This window comes from Protopterus annectens, chromosome 1.part1 (genome assembly GCF_019279795.1).
Source record: "Protopterus annectens isolate FY-2018-M chromosome 1.part1, PAN1.0, whole genome shotgun sequence".
NCBI classification, from domain to species: domain Eukaryota; kingdom Metazoa; phylum Chordata; order Ceratodontiformes; family Protopteridae; genus Protopterus; species Protopterus annectens.
Window position 1 is genome coordinate 1,682,542,488 of NC_056726.1, and position 22,920 is coordinate 1,682,565,407.

Consider the following 22,920-nt stretch of genomic DNA (forward strand, 5'->3'; position numbering starts at 1 on the left):
AAAATGTAAAATAAAATAAATAAATAAATAAATATATATATATATATATATATATATATATATATATATATATATATATATATATATTGTGTGTGTGTGTGTGTGTGTGTGTGTGTGTGTGTGTGTGTGTGAGACATAAATCAGTATTAAATCCTGTGGCATTGCTTAACTGTTAAAATTTAAGGTAACTGAAAATGTAAGGATACATGTCAGTGTGTAATAGTTCTGAATTTGACAAAGTTCTCCTGAGTTTGCCAAAATAATTCTAAATTTTGCAAAGTTTTTCTGTGTTTGTTGAAGTTTTCCTGTGTTTGCACACATTTCTTATATTTGGGAACATTTCTCATGGTTTGTGAACTTATTTCCAAGAATTCCTGATTCCTGACCTTTCTTGCAGATTCCACCTAGGATGCTGAGCCCCACTCCATTCAACCCTCACTCCATTCAGCCTTCACTCTGATCTCCTACCCTAACATCAATCCCCACCCACCCACCTCCACCTACTTTATGTCCCTTAGTATATAAATCCAACCTACTGTTTTCTAACACTAATCCTTTACACCTTATTCTCCTAAATATATTTTTCATGCCATAGTCTACCTACTCATAATATAACCTTCACTACATTAAATACCTTACCAACCTCTTTACCGTCTCCTCACTATTGCATGATATCTAAATATCACTGTCTCTGTATTATTCATCCTGTTCTTTTCACATATCATTACCTTTCACAAGTATCCTGTATCATATAATGCCTGTCTTACAAATCCACACCACCAAATCTTATACAAAACGCAACTACTTTATCATCTCCTCTGAACTATATCAGTACACAACAATAAATTCATATACATATAAATATGTAAATATATAAAAAACTACTCAACACACACTCTCACCCTAACAGTGCCCTTCAAACCTAAATACTACTACACTTTAGAAAACTCTGCAAAATACTAGTACTCTTTCTAAAACTCTACTATAACACTCAAACATAGTAGTGATATCCACCATAACTCAGGATCCATCTCCACCCCACAATATAGTCCAAATTCTGCCACACCTAAACCATCTTTCTGCTCATGCCCACAAATAAAAGGATCCAACCTACTACTCCTAAATATTAATTTCCAGAACATCCAAAACAAAGTTCAGGATTTCCATTCATGCATTGCCAACTACTCTGCAGACATAGTAGTGTGGCAACAGAAACCTAGTTAAAACTAGAAACAAGAGACAATGAAATACTGACACTAGCATTTAATATCTACAGACTAGACAGAAAATAAAAAACATGGAGGTGGAATAGCAGTTATTTTTAACCCCCAATGTAACTTTTCATCCCCACACTTCTCACAATTTCAAAATTCAGCACTCTGAAGATGAGTAATAGAAAAAAAGTCTGAATTTCTAGCCTATATATACCCCCAGGAAGCAATATATCAAAGGTGGAAGAAATTCTCCAATGGCTAAATAATATCAGTCAAGAAGCCGTATTTATGGGACATGTAAATCTAGAGCGGAATCAAAAAACACTTAAATCTATGTGGTTTGATATTCACATTATTATGCAGATCTTTCCAGTAGAGTACACACACACAAAAAGGAATCTACAATAAACTAGAAAATTACAAATAGACCTGCAGTCATCAGCTCAGTAGGAACTCAACCCGATATTGTTATTGACCTCCCCCCAGCCTTTACAATTAGTCAGAAAAATGTCCCCTTCCCTAACATACAACCTTTAAGCAAGTTCATAACCAAACCAATTTAACCCCAAAAGATTCAACCTGAACCTAAAACAATACAGCTGGAACTCCCTTAAAACAATTCCATATTAGACGATGTGTCCCATTTCAACCAAATGTTGTCAGACACACTAAATGAACATGTTTCCCCTCAGAAATAAAAAGGTCAGAGCAAACCCAGCTCCATAGCTAACAAGATAAACCAGGAAACTTCTTAAACAGAGGGACCATGCTTGGACCTATGGTTCAAAAATAAAAAAACAGGCTACCTTTCAAACTTTAACACACCAGAGAAATGGTGCAAAACAGTATATTAGCTTCCAAATAACCAACCCAAACAATCCCAAATATTTCTAGTCCACTATACAAAAAATACTCCAAACACTTCCCCCTCTAACATTGACCATACAAAAAATACTGCTACTCAATTAAATTTTGTAACTTCTATTTTATTCTTTATCAATCCAAACAACACACCAGTCTCCATCCCGACAGCCTTTAAAAACAATATGCCCCATTTAAACTTCAAACATGTCCACACTACAGTAATCAAAAAAATTATTCTAAACCTTAAATCAACAATGGCTGCAAGTAACACCCCTTCCAAATACCTGAAAATTGTAGCTGACGGCATAGTATATCATGCATCTATTCTTATTACCAGATCCATAACAAAATATATATATATATATATATATATATATATATATATATATATATATATATATATATATATATATATATATATATATATATATATCCCAGACAGCTGGAACAAATCTTACATTATACTGCTCCACAATGGTGGAAGTTCTTCAAAGTTAACAAACTACAGACCTACTACAAATTAACAAAAAAACACTTATCCAAAAACGAAATATACGAGACAAGATGTCTGAAACCTGATTTTAATGAACAACCATATTGCCGAAACATTTCTCAGATAAGTATCCAGTCGACCAACATTTCGTGAAGAAACACACTAGACTACCTACAACCCACCCAGATGGGGGGGGGGCTACACCCCCACACCCCTCTAACTAAATGCACCAACTCCGAGATCATACTATAGTGTGTAAAAAGGCAAATGTTCCCATGTTGGCCAACTGGAGACCTACCCTGAGAAATGTGTAGGCAATATGGCCATTCATTAAAATCAGGTTTCAGACATCTCAGCAATTTTGTCTTTGGGTAAGTGTTTTTTTTTCATTAATTTGAAGTAGACCCCATATATACATATATACATATATACAAATATTTCTAGCATGGACAATAATGCCCTTCTAGCCTGCCAAAATACTGAAACAGTTTTTCCCATAATAAGTGTCCAGGGTGTTCTTAAAAATATCTAAACTAGTGCTTGCTTTAATGTAATTTGCTAGTCTATTCCATGCCTCAGCTACTGTATCAAAGAACCATTTAGTACACTTTTCATTCCTACAGTATTTTCTACATAGGTTGTCTGATGCTCTACTACTTTTTTGATAACTCCAAACATTTCCAGAGGAATGGCCCTTTATACCTGTATAAGGTCACCTCTTTAATACCTATATAAGACAGTATACAAATTCAGATATTTTACTCTTTCATAATAACTTAAATGTTCACACCCATGGATGCCCTTTGTATATTTCCACTATACTCTTTCCAGCCAGTTTACTCATGCTTGTTTTCTTGTAAGGTTTCCATATTGCTATTCCATATTCAGTTTTGGGTCTAATATAACTAACAAACAATGACTTCATAATTTCTGATTTCCTAGACTTTATAAATCTTTTTATACAACCTATAGTTGTATAACTAGCATTAGCCAATTGGTTTATATGATTAGAAAAACTCAAAACCATATCTACCTATATACCCAGGTCCTTAAATGAATCTGCAATTTCAATCACTATGTGATATACTAAGTATTCACCTTTCAGTGTATGTCTTTCAAATCTCATATGATTAGTTTTTGATACATTTATCAGCATATTATTCTCCTGTGCCTAGATGGTCAATTTAGTCAAGTTCTTTTGCAGTTATGCCCTATCTGTAACACATGTAATCAGTACCCATTTTCAAGTCATCTGCATACAGACTGTAGTACACCTCAGATGAAAAAGGTATGTCTGAAATATACAATCTAAACAAGTATGTGCCTAGAATAGAGTCCTGTGGGGTACCATGACTGTAACCTCGAATTTCACCTGTCCAATTGCTGTATGATACTTGCCATGTCCTGTTTGTAAGCCATGCAGCTATCTGTCTTATAAAAATTACATCAATACTTAGTTGTTCTAATTTACTGGTCAGTGTTTTGAGTATGGCCCTATCAGTTGCTAAAGTTAAAGTTAGATAAATTACATCACAGCACAATTTTTCATTCATAGTCATCATTATATTGTTATAGAACATCATGTTACAGGTGATTATAGATCTATTTTCAACATATGCATGCTAATATTTGGTTTCAAATCCCAACCGTTCCAGCTCTGATAATAATTAATCCGATATAACCTTCTCCATTATTATTCGTCAACATGAAAGTAAACTTATGGGTCTGTATAGCTACCTAGCATTCCCTTAACTCATTCACTCCAATGGAGCTCAGGAAATTTGCACTGTAACATCCAATTGGTGAAGCCTAAGCCTTTTGACAGAATCAAATTATGTCCTCACATTTTAAACAACTGTTCATATTTCTGGAACCACTGAGGTTATGAAGGAAATATAAATGGCAAACTCTTCAGCACAATCCATTTTTATAGTGGTAGTATTCTTTAAGTTCTAGGTCTTAAACAGAATTGTATATGTCACAGTAACCACAGTAACTATTGCATTTGTAATATTTTGTAAACAACTTACAATATCTCAGTAACCTACTCAAGTTATACACACACACACACACACACACACACACTGTCAGCACCATTTTATTCATCTAGCTGAGAACTTTCATATGAGGCTAAGGAGTTCTGTGTTACTTGTTTGTTGAGATATTTAGAAAAATGTAAAAATTATATCTATGTATATTAGTATCATAAAAACAACAAGTAATATCTATTTACCTGCACTAGACAGAGGTCAAATATTAATGCAGTTGAGTTTGCCATTGTGTAAGCTTTAAGATGAAATCTTTTAAAACGTTGCATACAGCATAGTTTGGGAATTATTGATGCAAATATGAACTAGCACTATTTGACATTTAGAGGCATCAGTAGGAGTTAACTGCAAATGCACCCGGGGGTGTCACTCGAATGTAATGAGTTAAAGACAGGTTTAACAAATACATGTCTCCAATCATGGGGAATCTCCCAATATTTATACAACTTAGTAAATAGCAGATATAATGGTACTGTAAGTTCATGCTGAGGTGTTCTCAGGTCATTATTACTAATTCCATCTCCTCCCTGAGATTTGTTTTAATGTAGTTTGCATTGTTCTTTTTCTTTATCATTTAATTTGATATCAGTTTCTGAAATTACCTGGATGCCACTAAGACAATGTATCTCCTACTTTGTGAGCCAAACTGCTTTACATAAGATGTAAATATATCTATAATCTACTGTGTCCAAGAATAAATTTTAGAATTTACATACAATTTATCAATTTGTATGTCTTACTGCTATCACATCTTAGATATCTATAAAATGGTTTCCTATTTTGCTCAATATTTTTATATAATTTTTCTACAAATCTTTTTTCACACTAAATTTAATTTGTATGTCCAGCTTGTTTATTTCAGTTTTCAAAGGTCATAGTTCGACATCTTTTCCATTTCTTATATTTTTTTGTCTCTCACCTTTATCAAATATCTTATTCTTATGGAAATATATCCTCCTGACATCATGTATCTATATCCTGATTTTAAACTTTTTTTTTAATTTTTTGTATTCAATCAATTTCTCTTTCAATACTTTCCATGTTCCTTATGCAGTTTTTCCATTGAATGCATCATTCCAATTAGTTTTACATACAGTCTGTTTTTAATTTTCTGTGCATTGGTTTTAAATTTCAGTTTTGCAGAATTTTCTAGCAAGAAATTAACCTTTATATCCTCATGATCACTGCACGTCAGTGGTGGTAAAACTTGACATAAAGTAACAGTAATTTCTTTGTGGACGCACATAATGTTTAATATGTTCCTTTCCCTCATAGGCTTTTTTATAATCTGAAGCATTTGTTTTTCCTAAACATACATTGTAAATAATATCATTGCTAATGCTGTTGAATCAATAAAATTTCAGTCTGTTTCTGGTAAATTTATGTCCTCAGCCACTATTATTCTTCCCTGCTGTGTTCATGCAAGAAATGTATGAATTCCTCGAGGTCATCAGCACTTGACTTTGATGGTATGCACACTCCAAAAGTTGTTATATGTTCCAGGACGTTTTCTTTATTTTCACATTTACACACTCTACAGTACTGGTGCTATCACTGAGCATCTAATAATTACAGGTCTCATAGCAATCTTTAATCTGTATCATAACACCTCTTCCAGATTTTTTGTTAGAATGTCTATTACAGTACAAATACTTGTACCATGACATAACTGGTTACCAGTCATTGCTCTTCAACCATATTTCACAAACAAAACAGCATCAATCACATGGGAATGTAGCAAATTTTCCAATTAAAAAAAATAATTATTAATACTCCTAGCATTAGCAACTATCAGAGATGTATCAAATGTTGCTGTCTGTGAGCTGTTAAATTTTTAACCTGGCAAAAATCCTGCCTTATGTTTGTCAACTATTGCAAAATCTCTGCTGCAAAAATTCTCTTCCCTGATTTTGACAAGTGTACGCCGTCCTGTCTGAATACGTGTGCACATAATTAGGCTCGGATGCTCTACACATTTCTATTTTTTAAAACAGGACACTTTATTCATGTAGATAATTACCAAACAAATCTTTTCATTCACGGTGGCCTGACTCTCATTTCTGTATGTGATCTGAGAAAAATATTTCCTAACGCCTGTACAAGCTGTGCCATCTAAGAGGGCTGTAAGCTCCCTACTAACAGTCAGAGAGTCCTTGAAGATGAGAACATTTGTACCAACAAGAATAAAAACAGATCCATACTTCCATACATCAAGGTATTCTAAAGCCTTTCTCACATCCTCTATTTTTGCTCCTATTCATAGGTTCATAGGTTCATACTAGGCTATCTGCCCTAAGGCATTTATAAGCCTAGCCAGAGTGTGTTTGGCTTTCGCCACCCATTTTAAATTAATTTTGCTATGCCCTTTTTTGAAGTTAGTACTGTGCCTCTGTCTAACAGTGACACAGAAGTGATACCCAGGGTAATCTCCCATCCACTCATCAAGATTCCTCTTGAAGAGAGTCAATGAGGGACTCTGCCTAACCTGGACTGGGATTTTATTCCAGAGTGAAGGGAGCCTCTGGGTTATGAATCTGTCCCTCCAGCATGTCCTATTTATTTCAGTGCTGAGGTTCAAGTCTCTCGAGCGCGTAGCTCGATGGGATTTGGATTTTCTGAGGTGCAGCATGTCCATTAATTCCGGGTTGGACATGGCTTTATACGCCAGGCACAGATCGCCTCTGAGCAGGCAGTATGCCGCTGAGTAGAGCTGGAGTTTCTTTAACCGGGCAGCATATGGCATCTGTTTGAGCCCTTTGATCCTCTTGGTGAGGTACTTTTGCCATACTATCTCTGTTATCAGAAATTCTTGAAAATATATCCACCACCAACTACTCAAATACCTCACCAACCACAGCCTTCTATCCAACACTCAACACGGCTTCTGCCCAGTCCATAGTACCACAACTACCCTCCTAAACTTTACCAATACTATCACCATAAGAATAATAGTAACCTACTATCAACCCTATTTCTAGATCTGTCAAAAGCCTTCATAGCTGCACACTGATTAACAGCTTAACTTCAACTCTCCCAATGTGAAAAAAGAAACTGAAAGACAAGGTCCAAGAATATTTAGTGACTTTTAGTAAATTCAGTTACTGGCTAGTAAGTACACTGCCTGGATGCCTGCAAAGATGAAACTAAGAGAGCCTGAAAAAAAGTCAACTAGAAAAGGTGAAGAGAAAACACTGATTGTGAAGATTCCTGAAGCTGTTGAGAAAAAAAACAGTTCAAATTCTAGATTTGGTGCAAGACATATCTTCCAGTAATCTATAGGAAAAAATAAATCAAATGTGCTCATAGCTGATTAAAATAAATGAAACACTGAAGGAGTATATCAACTCAAATAAAAGGTTGGAAAAAAGGAAGAAGCTTTAAACAGATATTCAGATGAGCTGATAAAACTACAAAAATCTGAGGTCTAAATGAAGAATAGTCTGGCTGAGTATGAGACTGTTCAAGAAAAGATATTTAAAAAATGGTAGAATTAGAGGACAGAGCAGGTAGGGAAAGTCTGAGATTTTCTGCTGTACCAGAGAAACTAAAATGAATAGACTGTATCAATATTATGAAGGCACAAGTAAGGAACTGGACTAGTATTCCACAGCAGTAACTTTTAATTGAAAGGGCACATCATGTGTATGCTCTAAACCTGGTCATGAGAAAGCAGCCAAGACCTGTATTAATAACGATTCCAACCTAACCAAGAAAAATAGTTGATCCTGACAACACAGTGGCAAAAGAGTGAAGTATTAAAAGCTGGAAACAGTGCTTGCGGAAAATGATTATTCACTCTACAGTAAGCAGGAGAGAAATGTATTCCAGTAATTAGGGAATGTCAAGAGGTAAGTGAGAGATTCAAACTGCTGTATCCAGCTGTCTTCAGAATATTTTTTTCTGGGGGATCAATGTCATTTTTTGATGCAGAACATGTTAAGAAGGAATTACAAAAGTCTGTCCATCAAAAAGTGAGCCATCAAGCAGAAGGGGACTCTACTTCCCATTCTTCTGATAGTAAAGCACATGGAGAGACATTGCCAGCGAAACCTTCTCCACTGATCCAACGTTAAATGCTTGAGAGCCAAAGAAAAGCATAGGAGTTGACTGAAGCAAATTGGGAATACCTTGAAATTGAACTGGAATCTGGAGTTAGGAGATGGAGATGAACAGGAAGAAGACCAGAAACATGGAAATTAGTGAATAAATGTGTGACTGCAAAGCATCAATCACAATTGTGATATACAGTTGTATTAGAAAATGTTCACTTTGTGGGTGAAATGAAAGGCATTTGCTTCACTTCATGTCATTAATGTTTGGAATGACACTGAGGGGAGGGAAAGAGGAAGGAAAATGTAACTGAAAGTAAAACAATTTCTGTTCTTAGCAATATTTCTATGAAACTTTTCAGGATATAAATTGCATGTTTTATACCAAAGCATTCTTTGTTGTTCTTGTATGTGATAAAGACACTAAAGTAAACAGATGTTTTATTTTTCTTAATTTCTTTCTTTCTTCTCTTTTAGTATTAAGAAATGTAGACATTAAAATACAAAAAGAAAAAAAGGCTAGACAAAAGCATGTTTAAGTTAAAAGTGCACAGATCATTATGTATGTAGAATTGACATGTTTTCTCTTATTTTTGTAAAGGTGAACGTTTAGATTAAGACCCTTAGCTTAATCTAAAAAAAGTTTAAGTGGAAAGGAGCAAATAAGAGAACACTATAGATATAATGAAAAGTGCTTCTTTAGCAATAAATGTTTCGACTTATCTTTAGCAGCCTGCAGCTGAAGACTAAATTTTTTCTCTTACATTTTCATGGAGACAAGCTGATAATAGGACAATAAAAAGGCAGAACACTGGTTTCTTTAAGGCTAAAAGTTAATGTTTTCTGAAAGCATGTTAACTGCTTTTCACATCATTGAGGGAAATAAGGATGAAAAATAAACAGACACCAATTAGTGTAAGTAGAAGCACATGCAGTAATATGTGTCTTAGCATGGATAACCTCAGTTTTAGGTTTATAGGATCATTGGAGGCTACTTGGCTATCAAGCCAGATGCCATTTCAAACCTAGCAGTATCATCCCAATATAATATCATAGATACTCTTTTCATTTCCCAGGATTGTATTTAGTAATGACTCCCCATGTCCAGCAGGGTTGCAGGTGCTATCCCTGGTAAGAATTTACTGTGCCCCATCGACTCGTCCAGATTCCTTTTGAAGAGTTTCATAGAGGTGCTCTGCTTCACATGAATTGGCAGCCTATTCCAAAGACACTGCAGTTGCTGGGAGACAAATCTTTCCCTCCAGCATGTCCTATTCAAGTCACATGCCTTATTTTGGTCCCTGCAATGGGTAGCTCTAGTACCATTTGATTTACAGATGTGCTGGAAATTCATTAGATTTGGGTCAGAGATCCCTGTGTAAGCCAGGTATAAGTCTCTCCTAAAAAGTCTATACAACACTGATTATAGTGACAGGGACTGTAGGCGGTCTGTGTATCTTCTTAGTTAGAAACCTCTGAGGTCTCTCCAGATGCTGCAGTTGCTTTGTACAGTACATGGGCCTGATTAGTGATGAGTATACAGGGGTTATAACCTCCTTTGCCCTGGAGCTTATGCCTTTGCTAATCAAGTGTACTACATAGAAAGCCTTCCTTACTACTGTAGACACATGGTAGTCAAAGTTAAGGTCGTAGTCTACTTGTGATCCCAGATCTCTTACCACTTTGTAGGTACACAGGATATTGTTGTTTGTTTGATATTACGAAGGGATGTTGTTTTTACCAAAGGGAATGATGATGCATCTCTTTGCATTCAGTTTGAGACCATAACTGAGACACCAGTTGTTTGTCTGCATAAGACCTTCCTGAAGTATACTGACATAATTTGGGGATTCAATAATTGCACCCAGTTTGCAGTTGTCTGCAAATGTGATCATCCACAGCCCTTAGGTTTGGCCTGAACGTTTGAGAAGTATATACCAAACAGTAGGGGCCCAGCAGTGACCCTTGTGGTACCCCATTGGTAACAGGTCTGCTGGTTGATGTGGAGTAACCCACTTTGATAATGTGTGACTGGTTTAGTGTATTGGCAATGCCTGAGTGTGGGATTGTGTCAAAGGCCTTTGCTAAGTCGAGGTATGCTGTATGCATAGATTTGCCCTCATCAATGGCCCTGGTAACATTTTTGAAGAAATCCACCAGGTTTAACAGGCAGGATCTGCCCTTGAGGAAGCCAAATTGGGTTGGATCCAGTGTTTGGAGGTCTCCTTTGTCTTTATTTATGAGGTCCATGATGATACTATGGCTTTACAGATGAGGATGGTCAGACTTATGGGTCAATAACTGCCTGAATCTGTTGCTAAGCTACCTTTGCGAAGGGGAATAACTGTTGCTGTTCTCCATTCAGCAGGAACAAAACCAGTGGTTAGGCTGTGATTGAATAGGGTACTTAATGGCGATGCTAGTTCATGTTTTAATTTGTTTAGAAGAAAACCTGGGATGCTGTCTGGTCGCATATAGGCTGTGCTTTTGCCTTAGACAAGGCTTTAATGATCTGCTCTTCGGATATGTGGGGTGGTGGGGTAGTTGAGGGCAAAGTTTGTGATAAGTTTGGAGGAGATATAGGAGTGAAATTTTCACCAAATCTGTCCACTAGCAGGTTTGCTATCTCTGCAGGATCAGTGTGTGAGATACCATTAATCACTAGTTTGGCACATGCTTGGGTCCTACCTTTTAGTCTACATATGTAGCTGTAAAAGGCCTTATGATTATCCTTGGCTGTGATTGCTAAGTTTTTCTCAGTGTTACCCTTAGAGGATTTAACATGTTTTATTTGCCTGTTGAGGCTGAGGATGGTGTTTTCGAAAAAAGTGAGCCAGCACATATAATTCGCTATTTCAAAAAGACCAATTTATTAAACAAAAGTATAATGGCAGATAACCATTATACAAGCAAACCAGTTTCGGCTATGATATAGCCTTTATCAATGCTACATGTTGTGAACAAGTGAAAAAACCAACCACCATATGAGTCCCAAATTTATAGTACTCATTTAAAGGGGCATGTACCATAAAGAAGGGAGAAGGACACATACATTTGGGAACAAAAAAGATTATTCATATGCGTATATGCAGCAACACCAAAACCTACCAAATCTATATGAATATGTATCATATCATAAAAATTGAAAATAAATTAATACAATAATCAACCTGTCTCAATTGTTTCATATGAATGCATATAAATATACCATAAATTTTGTATAAACATACATTTACATTGAGACATATGAAATTGGTATGAATATATTCCATATAGTTGAAAAACTAAAAGGTGTAGTGTCTCGACCAACCTATCCCATTTATTGTTTACTTCAATACCTATAAATATAACTGCATATAACATAAGAACAACCTAATATATTATTTCAAATTATGCCCCAAAATGTATCCTGTATTTCAATTAATCCTGACCATTGAAACCCAATATTTTGTGAAAAAAACAAAATGGTACATAACAAACACCCCCACCCTTATGTTTGTGGTGTTAAAGTTCATGAATTAAGGCTATTCTAAAGTGTTTAGTCCAGGTCTAAATAAACCACCCAATTTAATTATCCACATATTTTCCATCCGATTAAGTTTTTGATGCCATCCAGCTTTAAAACCCCTGTGTAGAGTTATCCTATCTATAACGACAAACTTGAAAGCTGCAGATTGATGCTCCATGGTATGTTTAAAAAGAGCATTGGCAACACGTTTATTTTTAATTGCACTTAGATGTTCCCCTATTCTAAATTTCACTGGTCTGGACGTCTGTCCAACATAAAATGCAGAACAGGTACAGGTTGCCAAATAGACAACCCAATCCGTACTGCAATTAGCAAAAACCCTTATTTCAAAAATTCTGGAGGTGTTTTTGCTAGAAAATTCTCTGGTTTTATGTAAATGTTGACAGGCCATACAATGGCCGCAAGGATAGCAGCCCTGTAATATTTCTCCAGATAAAGTTCTTTGCTGTGAAAGACTTGGAATATATCTTTTGTAGTGTGTAAAATATGAATTCATGTTTCTTCCCCACCGGTAAGAAAATTGGCATTGTTCAGGCAACACTCTACTTAAGACATCTTGTGACAAAAGAATTCTCCAATGCTGATTGATGAGATCTCTAAAACGATTAGTATTACTACCATAGGTTGTTATTAACCGTAAGGGTTGTTTATTATTCTGCCTCCTAGATTCCCTGTCCTCTGATTTGTAATACAACAACTCCTGACGTGTTAATCTATTGGTTTGTCCTACAACATTAGATAGAAGTTGAGAATTATAACCCCGTTGTAAAAATCTGTAGGATAAATCCAGACTAGAATCAAAATAATCCTGATCAGATGAACAGATACATCTAATTCTCATGAATTGAGACTTAGGAATATTGCGGATGATGTGGCGGATGGGAACTATTGGCATGTAATAAAGTATTGTATTTCGGGAATTTTCTATGTACAGTGGTGGACAAGGTATTATCTGCAAGTCTAGACACCTTAACATCCAGAAATACAATATTAGAATGTTCGATATTAACCGTAAATACAGGATACATTTTGGGGCATAATTTGAAATAATATATTAGGTTGTTCTTATGTTATATGCAGTTATATTTATAGGTATTGAAGTAAACAATAAATGGGATAGGTTGGTCGAGACACTACACCTTTTAGTTTTTCAACTATATGGAATATATTCATACCAATTTCATATGTCTCAATGTAAATGTATGTTTATACAAAAATTTATGGTATATTTATATGCATTCATATGAAACAATTGAGACAGGTTGATTATTGTATTAATTTATTTTCAATTTTTTATGATATGATACATATTCATATAGATTTGGTAGGTTTTGGTGTTGCTGCATATACGCATATGAATAATCTTTTTTGTTCCCAAATGTATGTGTCCTTCTCCCTTCTTTATGGTACATGCCCCTTTAAATGAGTACTATAAATTTGGGACTCATATGGTGGTTGTTTTTTTCACTTGTTCACAACATGTAGCATTGATAAAGGCTATATCACAGCGAAACCGGTTTGCTTGTATAATGGTTATCTGCCATTATACTTTTGTTTAATAAATTGGTCTTTTTTGAAATAGCGAATTATATGTGCTGGCTCACTTTTTTCGAATTCACGAGTTTGTTGGGGCCGTGCACATTGTCCTGCATGCGCGAACTACTGTTCAGAGTGTTTAATGAGGATGGTGTTTTGCCATTGTTGAGGCCTCACCTTAATTTTCTTAGAGAGCAACTTGTTTGCATTTGTTGTAAAGTTTGTTGATGCTGAATATCCACCAGGGTGTTTTATTTATTTATTTTTGTTAACTTGGGGCTGTGGCTTTAATTCTGTCTGGAACAGCCAAGTCTATACACTTATATAAGTGATTGTACATGGCTTTAGTGTAAGCTCTGGTGTAGTTACCACTTCCAGCTGGGGCTGGAGCTTGGAATGCATTTATACCTTCCCCTAGAAGGGTAATGTTTAGTTTGGTGAGTTTTTTTAGTCTGTCTTTGCCCTTTGTGAGTTCTGGTGTTAGTGTCAATTTGAAGGTGACTGATTTGTGGTCAGATTTAACTAATGGGGGTCTGACAGTTGCAGCGATTCATCTGTTTGTCATGTTAGTGAGGACCACATCTAGTATGTTTGCTCCTCTTGTTGGGGTTTGAACAATTTGCTCCAGGGCATTTGAGTTAACAAAGTCAAGGAAATTTTGTGTTAGTGAGTTAGGGATATAGTAGGTTTCCCAGCTGATGGTGGGATAATTGAAATCCCCCATGATCAGAGTGTTTGGCAATATTTGGATTAACTCCAGTTTGGTCAAGTAGGCCTTGTGCACATCATGATACATGGAGGGAGATCTGTAAGTAGCTATGACTTGAATGAAGGTCTTACCCACAGTAATCTGAACTTGGAGTAACTCCATGGAGTTGTCCAGTCTAACTAGTTGGGAGGTGAATGTATCTCTAATACAGACAGAAACACCACCTCCTTTGATTCTCACACATTCATTTTGCAGTCTGAAGGTGTGGAAGGCACTGTAGTCTTTCAAGGCCAAGGTACTCTGAAGCCTTGAACCAAGTTTCTGTGACTGCACAGACATCTACATCCTGCAGTGACAGAAGTGCTTCTAGGGTGTGCAGTATTTGGTTTAAATTCCTAGCGTTTAGCAGCATAATGAGAAGTTATGTACCTACCATAACGTTCCATGTTAGTTGTCTTCTCTCGCCTTCTTTCTTGCTTGATGGTTTGGAGCCGATCCTCGGTTCGACCGCACTTTGCTAAGCTCGAGAGTCACTTTTACCAGCTCGAGGCAGCCCCATATCCCATGATGCAAGGCGGTAAGTACCCAGATCTCGCTTTGTTGACTATAGGCAATAACACCTAGCATAAAAACTTCCCAAAGGAAGAAAGAAAGGCAGAAAAAGCCTGAAGGATGGGTTAGGAAGACCAGAACTGTATGGTCTTAAGAAGCATTCTTCCATGTAGGAGAAAAAAGGTCTGTCCAGGCCAGGGAAGGAGGGAGGGTCGCAAGAAAGAAGGCGAGAGAAGACAACTAACATGGAACGCTATGGTAGGTGCATAACTTCTCAATGTTAAGTTGTCAATCCCGCCTTCATTCTTGCTTGATGGGACCACGTCCCTAGCACCTCTATCCTGGGTGGCTCAATGGAACAGACTCTTGAGAACTGTAGAGCCAAAACTGGCTCTATCCCTGGAGGCCAAATCCAATTTGTAATGAGAAACAAAGGTATGAGGAGTGGCCCAAGTGGCTGCTGCACAAATAGTGTCTAATGGAAGTCTAGCCTGAAAGACTGCGGAAGTGGCTAAGCTTCTGGTTGAATGCGCTTTAGGTTTCGAGCACAGCTGTTTTCCCTGAGCTGATAGATTTCAGAGATGACAGAAGAAAGCCATCTAGATAAGGTCACTTTTGAGACAGGAAGGCCTTTTTTGTTATCAGCATAAGAAATAAAGAGCTGATCGGATTTCCTGAATTGTTTTGTTCTGTCCAAATAATATCTGAGTTGGCGGTGAACATCAAGATAATGTAATTTTTGTTCCGATCTGTTTGAGTAATTTGGGAAAAATACAGGAAGGTCAATAGACTGATTCAAATTACTCTTTGAGGCGACCTTAGGCAAAAAGGTCGGATTAGTTCTCAAGGATACCCTGTCTTTGTGGAAGACCAAATAAGGGGGACGAACCGAGAGAGCATGAAGTTTAGACACTCTCCTAGCCGAGGTAATAGCAACCAGGAAGAGTGTTTTCCATGAAAGAAATTTCAGGGAACATGAAACAGCTGGCTCGAAGGGAGGAAGAATCAAGGATGTCAGCACTAAATTTAGGTCCCATTGAGGAGGAGGACTCCTGACTGGAGGTTTCAGGAGAAAGATTCCTTTTAAGAAGGCTCTACAAAGCCTGTGGGACATGATGTTGTGATCTGCAAACCCGACATGAAAGTTCGAGATAGCAGCCAACTGAACTTTGACCGTGGAAGAAGAAGAGCCCGCGTGAAAGATTTCCGCTAAGAAATCCAAAACTGCTTGAACTGGAGCAGTAAAAGGATCAATATTTTTAGCTTTTGCCCAACAAGAAAAACGCTTTCCATTTGCTGGTATAAATCCTTCTAGTAGAGGATTTTAGGGAAGCCACTATGATATCCCTAACAGGATTAGAGATCATAGGAAGCCTGGCTAAGGAAGGAAGTGGAGCAACCATGCCGTGAGGTTGAGAGAAGGGATAGACCGGTGCAGCTGACCCGACAGGTGAATCAGAAGGTCTGGAACTGGGTCCAGATGCCACCGCTGCACCAAAAGGTGACGATGGAGGAACGGAAACCAAATTTGTCGAGGCCAATAGGGAGCAATGAGAATCATTTTGGCTCTCAAAACGGTGGCTTTCTGGAGAACTTGTGGGATCAGTGGAAAGGGAGGAAAGGCATAAAGAAGTCCCTGGAGCCAATCCTGGGTTAGGAGCGCCTCTGGGGGATGGCCTGGCAGTGGGAAGAGAGAAAAGAAGTCTGGGCATTTGCTGTTTTGGGGAGTAGCAAAAGATGCAACATGGGCGGCCCCATTCTAGAAAAATCTCTTCCACTATAGATTGTTTGAGAGACCACTTTCGTGAGGCATGAGAATAGCTCTGCTCAATCTGTCCGCTAGAATGTTGGTTTTCCCAGGGATATGCGTTGCTACCAGAAACCGATGAGAGAGATCGCCCATTGCCAAAGTCTGAGAGCTTCGACACAAGGGGTAGGACTTGGTTCCGCCCTGTTTGTTGACATACCATACTACAGACATGTTGTCTGTGTGAACTGCAATTGTTCCCAAGGGAAGAAAGTCGTTGAGGGCTTGCAATGTTAAAAGCACTGCTCTCATCTCTAGGACATTTATGTGCAGGTGGTATTCGAACGGTTGCCACGTCCCATGAACCATCCTGTCCTGATAATGACCCCCCCACCCGATCAGGGAGGCGTCCGTAGTGACAGTGGCTACCGGGCCGGGGGTACAAAGGGTCTGCCTTGGTGAATCTGGGGAGAAGTAATCCACTATGAAAGATGATTCTGGTGAAATTTGTGTCACCAGAATTTGGTGACGATTGGAAGTTGTTGGTACCACCACTGAGTGAACAACATCCACTGAAGCAGACGATGTAGAAGCGGGCCAGGAAGAAGGGTAATGGCCGCAGCCATGAGGCCCAAAACCTTCAGGAACCATTCTGGCTTGCACCTTTTTGTTGGTAAGGATGATCCTCACATGACTTTGTATATCTGAGATTCTTTGGTCTGTGAGGGTTGCTGACATCCGAACAGTGTTTAAGTTTGCGCCTATGAAGGTAATAGATTGGCAGGGCAATAAGGAGGATTTTTCATAGTTGATCGAAATTCCCAATTGAGTGCAGATATTTAGTGTGTAATCCCTGGTTTGAAGAAGTTGATGCCTGGTGGTGGCTGAAAGGAGCCAGTCATCTAGGATACGGAAACACCTGGAATCCTTGACGCCTCAGGTGAGCCGTGACCACTGCCATACATTTGGTGAACACTCTGGGGGCTGTAGTGAGACCAAAGGGCAGGGCTCTGAATTGAAAATGACTGGACCCCAGCCAAAGCGGAGAAACCTTCTGGAGCATCTGTGAATTTTTATGTGATAGTACGCTGGGTCCTGAAGATCTATTGAGCACATCCAGTTGTCCTTCTCTAGGAAGGGCAAAATTGACTGAAGTGTGACCATTCGAATCTTGTCTTTCTCACAGACTTGTTGAGTCTGCTGGAGATCCAGTATTGGTCTCCAGTCTCCCGCCTTTTTGGGGACCAAAAGAATCTTGAGTAGATTCCAGGCTCTGAATGGTCTGTTGTAACTGGCTGAATGGCTCTTTTTTGTAGAAGCTTTAATACTTCTAACTCTGCAATTTCCTTAGACCGGGTGATACATCTGGAAGGGAATTTGTGAGAGAAGGACTTTCCTCGAAAGGAATTTTGTAACCCTCGGATATAATCGACTGTACCCATCTGTCTTGAGTGAGGGAACGCCAGGCTTCTGGGTACACTGATACTCTTCCCCCGACTGCCTCCAAGGATGGACAGTCGGGCAACATCTCAGGGATGCTGGAAGGGCTTGTCAGAGAGAGGCTCTCTGCTTCCCTGGTTCTGTGGACCCCCTCTGCCTCTAGAGCAGCGTCTGTTGTTGGTTACCCCCTCTGCCTCTAGGGGTAAACTGACCACGTGTATCCGGGCGTGACTCCTTGGGATTTGGAATTACATCTTTCCACCCTTCTGTCCTTTGGGGTAAGGTCTAGAAGGGGTGGAAAAACGGACCCCACGGCAGAAAGAGTCTTGCCGCCCTGTTCACACCTGGTCAATGTATCCTTCACTTGAGGGCCAAACAAAGCTGACCCATCAAAGGGAGAATTTGTGAAGGATGCCTTAAAGGGATCTGCAAAATTACAGAGCCGCATCCAGGATTGGACGCCTAAGAGCCACCCCTGTACCTGCGGCTCTACTCGCTCCATCTGCTGCATATGATATAAGTCGCATGGAGGAGTTAGCTATAGAATTAAGGATTCCTAGCTGAGAAGCAATTTTCTCTTGAGCCCCTGCAGCCATAGGATCCTGTACTACTTCACCTAGTTCCTTAAGGATGTCCCTTTGGAGTCTGGTGAAGTGACATAGGTAGTTCAGCGAGCGCATAGCAAAGGTTTCTGAAGAGAACATCCGCTTACCATACCTATCCATGGTCCTAGAATCCTTGTTAGGAGGATGGACTGGTACGGAAGGATCTGCAAGTTCCTTCTTAGTGGCAGCCACCACCATGGCATCAACAGGACACCTGTCTAAGGAATTGAGTCCGAAGGGGCAGTAATAAATTTAGATGGCCTCCTAGGAACTGGCTCTACAGAGTCAGGAGCAGCCCAAGCCTCGAGCAATAACCTCCATAAGGGGTCGAAGGCGAGACACCCAGGAGGTGGAGGGCCGATATCCAAACGCCTCTAGGTATACCGACTCATCCTCAGAGGGATTTGTGAGGGCCAGTTTCCCTCTGTTTTAGGAGTTCTAGGATGTCTGAAAAGGAGACATCCTCAGAGGGGATCTTGGGGATCCCTCCACTCATCTAAGTTGGTATCTGAAGTGATAGACTCAGGGGAGTCTAGGTGTTTCCTCTACAAGTCCTTCTTATGGAGGATCTCCTGACTGATCAGGAGAATCCTCGAAGAGGGGGTTATTCCCAGTGGGGAAACCTGAGGCGGTGGATCTCTGGGTCCGGGGAGCAAGAGAGATGGAAGAGATATCGACAGGCACTGTAGAGGGAGGAGCTAAGGGAATGGGACTGCTGGCTGAGCCCAGTGGCCAGCACACTCTTCATCACCTCAAGGCCCCTCCCAGGGAGGTCCGAGAGAACCTGTTCAAGAAACCGGGACTCCAGGGCCCACCGGAAGGGAAGGCTCTGAGGCAGATGTCGGAGCCGAGCTCACCAGGTCGAGGCTCCAAGGGAAAGAGCGAGTCGGACAAGGGTCCGATGCCACTCACCCTCGGAGGAGACCAGGGAAGCCACCACCGAATCCCTCCAAGGAAGGTCTCGAAGAGGAGATAAGAGTAGATGCCGAGGGTGCAGAAGGGGGGGGGTATCAGCCCCTCAGCCATAGCAGTAACTATCCCCGAAGACTCCAGCCCAAACTCTGAGGTAGAGTTGAAGGAGGAACTTGAAGAGGGTGTGGACTAATAGTCGCCTGTTGAGACGGACTATGCAGCATCTGGGCCAGTGCCTGTGATTTCAATAATCTACTTACCACCCTCTCTAAATCATGGTCTGAAAGCCTGGATGACCTAGATGATCAGCTCCAATGGCTCCTCGAGAGGAGAGGTGAGGCCGAGCCAAGAGTATCGGTTCCAAGGAAGGGGACCTGGACCTCTTCCTCAAGGAACCATCGGAGCCGAAGAAACCATAGATCCAGACAGAGCCGAGGACTTTTCGGTTCAATGAAAGTCTGATACATCGGCTCCAGCCAGAGCCGAGCACAGACATAACAGTAACGGGGTCGCACTGACCAAGCCTGAGCCACATGGTGGTCGGAGCCAGTCGGAGCCGGCACCGATGTGACCATATCAGTGCTCGCACCGAGCAGCCATCGGTGCCGGCGATTTTTGCAAAACAGGATCGGCTCCAGCCGGAGCCAATCTTGACTCCAAAGGAGTCGGAGCCGAGGCCACCGGGCTTAGATACAGAAGCCTGGGCCTTAGAAGACTTAGAAGTCTTGCTCGGAGCCGATTTGGCTGAGAGCCTCCGTTTAAGGAGACCCCTTAAAATCAACTTATTTCTCCTCTCCTGCAGGACTCTCTGGCTAAAGGAATGACAGATTGCACAGGAGTCCTGTAGGTGGGAGAGGTCCCAGGCATAGTCAAGAAGTGTGACCGCCTGTCAGAGACATCTTCTGACAGCACGAGTCACACTTCTTAAAGCCTGAGACCCTTTTGGACATAGTTGTACACAAACAGTACACAACAACACAGTCCCAAACAGACAACTAAAGTTATCTAATATATAGTAAACTAACCTCTCTATTGACACACACACACACCCTGACAGGGGTGGGGTGGAGGGAATGAAGGCCTGTGGACTAAAAGAAGGGGTAAGGAAATATAATTTTAGTCAGAAAAGGGCTTACAAATAAGTAAAAAGAAGGTATTCCAAAGAAAAGTGAAAAAGCACTTTAGGGGCAAAAAGTAGTTTAAAACTAACACTACCAGGAGCTGGCAAAAGGATGACCTCATCCCCCCCAAAAAAAACGGGGGAAGGGGGGCCTATCCCCCCTGTTTTAATGATTTCCACACTGCCCTGCTTTATGTAGATTTTAATAAATTTTCTGAAATATTTGTAATACCTCTACAGGACTCCTGGTTATGTTCCTTGTTATAGGTTTCTTAAGCTTGGCAACAACCCTTTCTACAGTCTGTTGCCTAAGCAATTGAGCTAAAAGCTTTAGTGCTCTGGAGTTAAAAACATTGCTTAACAGCAATATTTCTAAACTCATGCATATTAACCAAGTAGTCCCTTATTTTAACTTTAGCACTTTGCGGTTATGCCTCTTCTCATTCTGTAAGATGTGGAGATGCCATTCTTATGAAAATAATGTATTTTTTATGTATATGAAGATTCAAATGCTGATTCATCCAAGCAACAATAAAAGCCTTGTGATACATAACACAAAAATCCTTTACTGCAGTTGAAACATGGCTATCAGATGCACAACTCATACTTGACCCAAACAAAACTAATCTGATGCTATTTCGTCCCACAAAAGCCACAGATCTGATCCCTTCATTCAAAATAATTTCAAGCGACAAAACACCTATTACACCAGTCCCAAACCAAATGTCTGGGTGTTACAATAGATCAAAACATGAAGGTCGACCTACACATTGCCCAAACAATAAAAAAGTTCACAAAAAACTTGGAACTCTATACACATGCAAAAAATACCTCTCCAGTAATACTAAAACCATTACTTACAGAACCCACCTAGTCTCCAGACTTCTATATGCATCCCCCATATTCATTAATCTCAACAGATCTGAAACACCTGTTACAACAAAATAGCAAAGTTCGCAATATATTCATCCTTTAGGTCTCATCACTGCCAGGCTAGAACTAATCAACCTGCTCGCCCTTCACCAACTTACTGTGGCCCATCAAATATTTTACCAACCTGAAAAAAATCAGCTCTACAAGGCCTATTAAATCAATATTCAAGTAAACGCTTACTATGATCCAGCAGTAAATCACTAATGGAAGTTACCAGAAGTAAAAATACCTCAGGTGATTCCTTGTACCACATCTACACTGCAAAAACCTAACATAAGAACTACAGCAAACAATGCCAATTTCAAAATCCTTCTTAAATTTCATTTAGCTAGCTCAGGATATGCACATGTTCCAACCCAGGCTAAACGACTTATATGTATCACTTGTGTCTAATTACTGGTGTCTTTTTCACTGTGGTATGTACACTATCTTATATTATGCTACCCCTAAAATCAAATCCTGTACTAAGTGAAACACTTCTTGTGTTCACTTACCTTGTTTGAAAACTAAGCTATGATATTTAAGATTAACATATACAAGTCTTACTCAGCTTTTTTACTTCTAGTTTTTTAATTTCTTCTTATCTCAAAGTGTTATTACTGTCACTAGTTTATTTGAATGTATCGCTGCCTACTGTATAATGTGCTATATATTACTATATTTAACTACCACTAAATGTAGCCACTGTGAATTGTGTATGACAACAATTTTATAATGTACTAAAATAAGCTTGCTATTGTAATTCATCTCCCATAATGATAATATTTGTACTGTTGATAATGAAGCTTTTCTCCCTGGGCCTCCTCTGAAAATGGGCAGCCTTACCCAAATGGACTTTCCCATTAAACAAAAATGTAAAATAAAATAAATAAATAAATAAATATATATATATATATATATATATATATATATATATATATATATATATATATATATATATGTGTGTGTGTGTGTGTGTGTGTGTGTGTGTGTGTGTGAGACATAAATCAGTATTAAATCCTGTGGCATTGCTTAACTGTTAAAATTTAAGGTAACTGAAAATGTAAGGATACATGTCAGTGTGTAATAGTTCTGAATTTGACAAAGTTCTCCTGAGTTTGCCAAAATAATTCTAAATTTTGCAAAGTTTTTCTGTGTTGAAGTTTTCCTGTGTTTGCACACATTTCTTA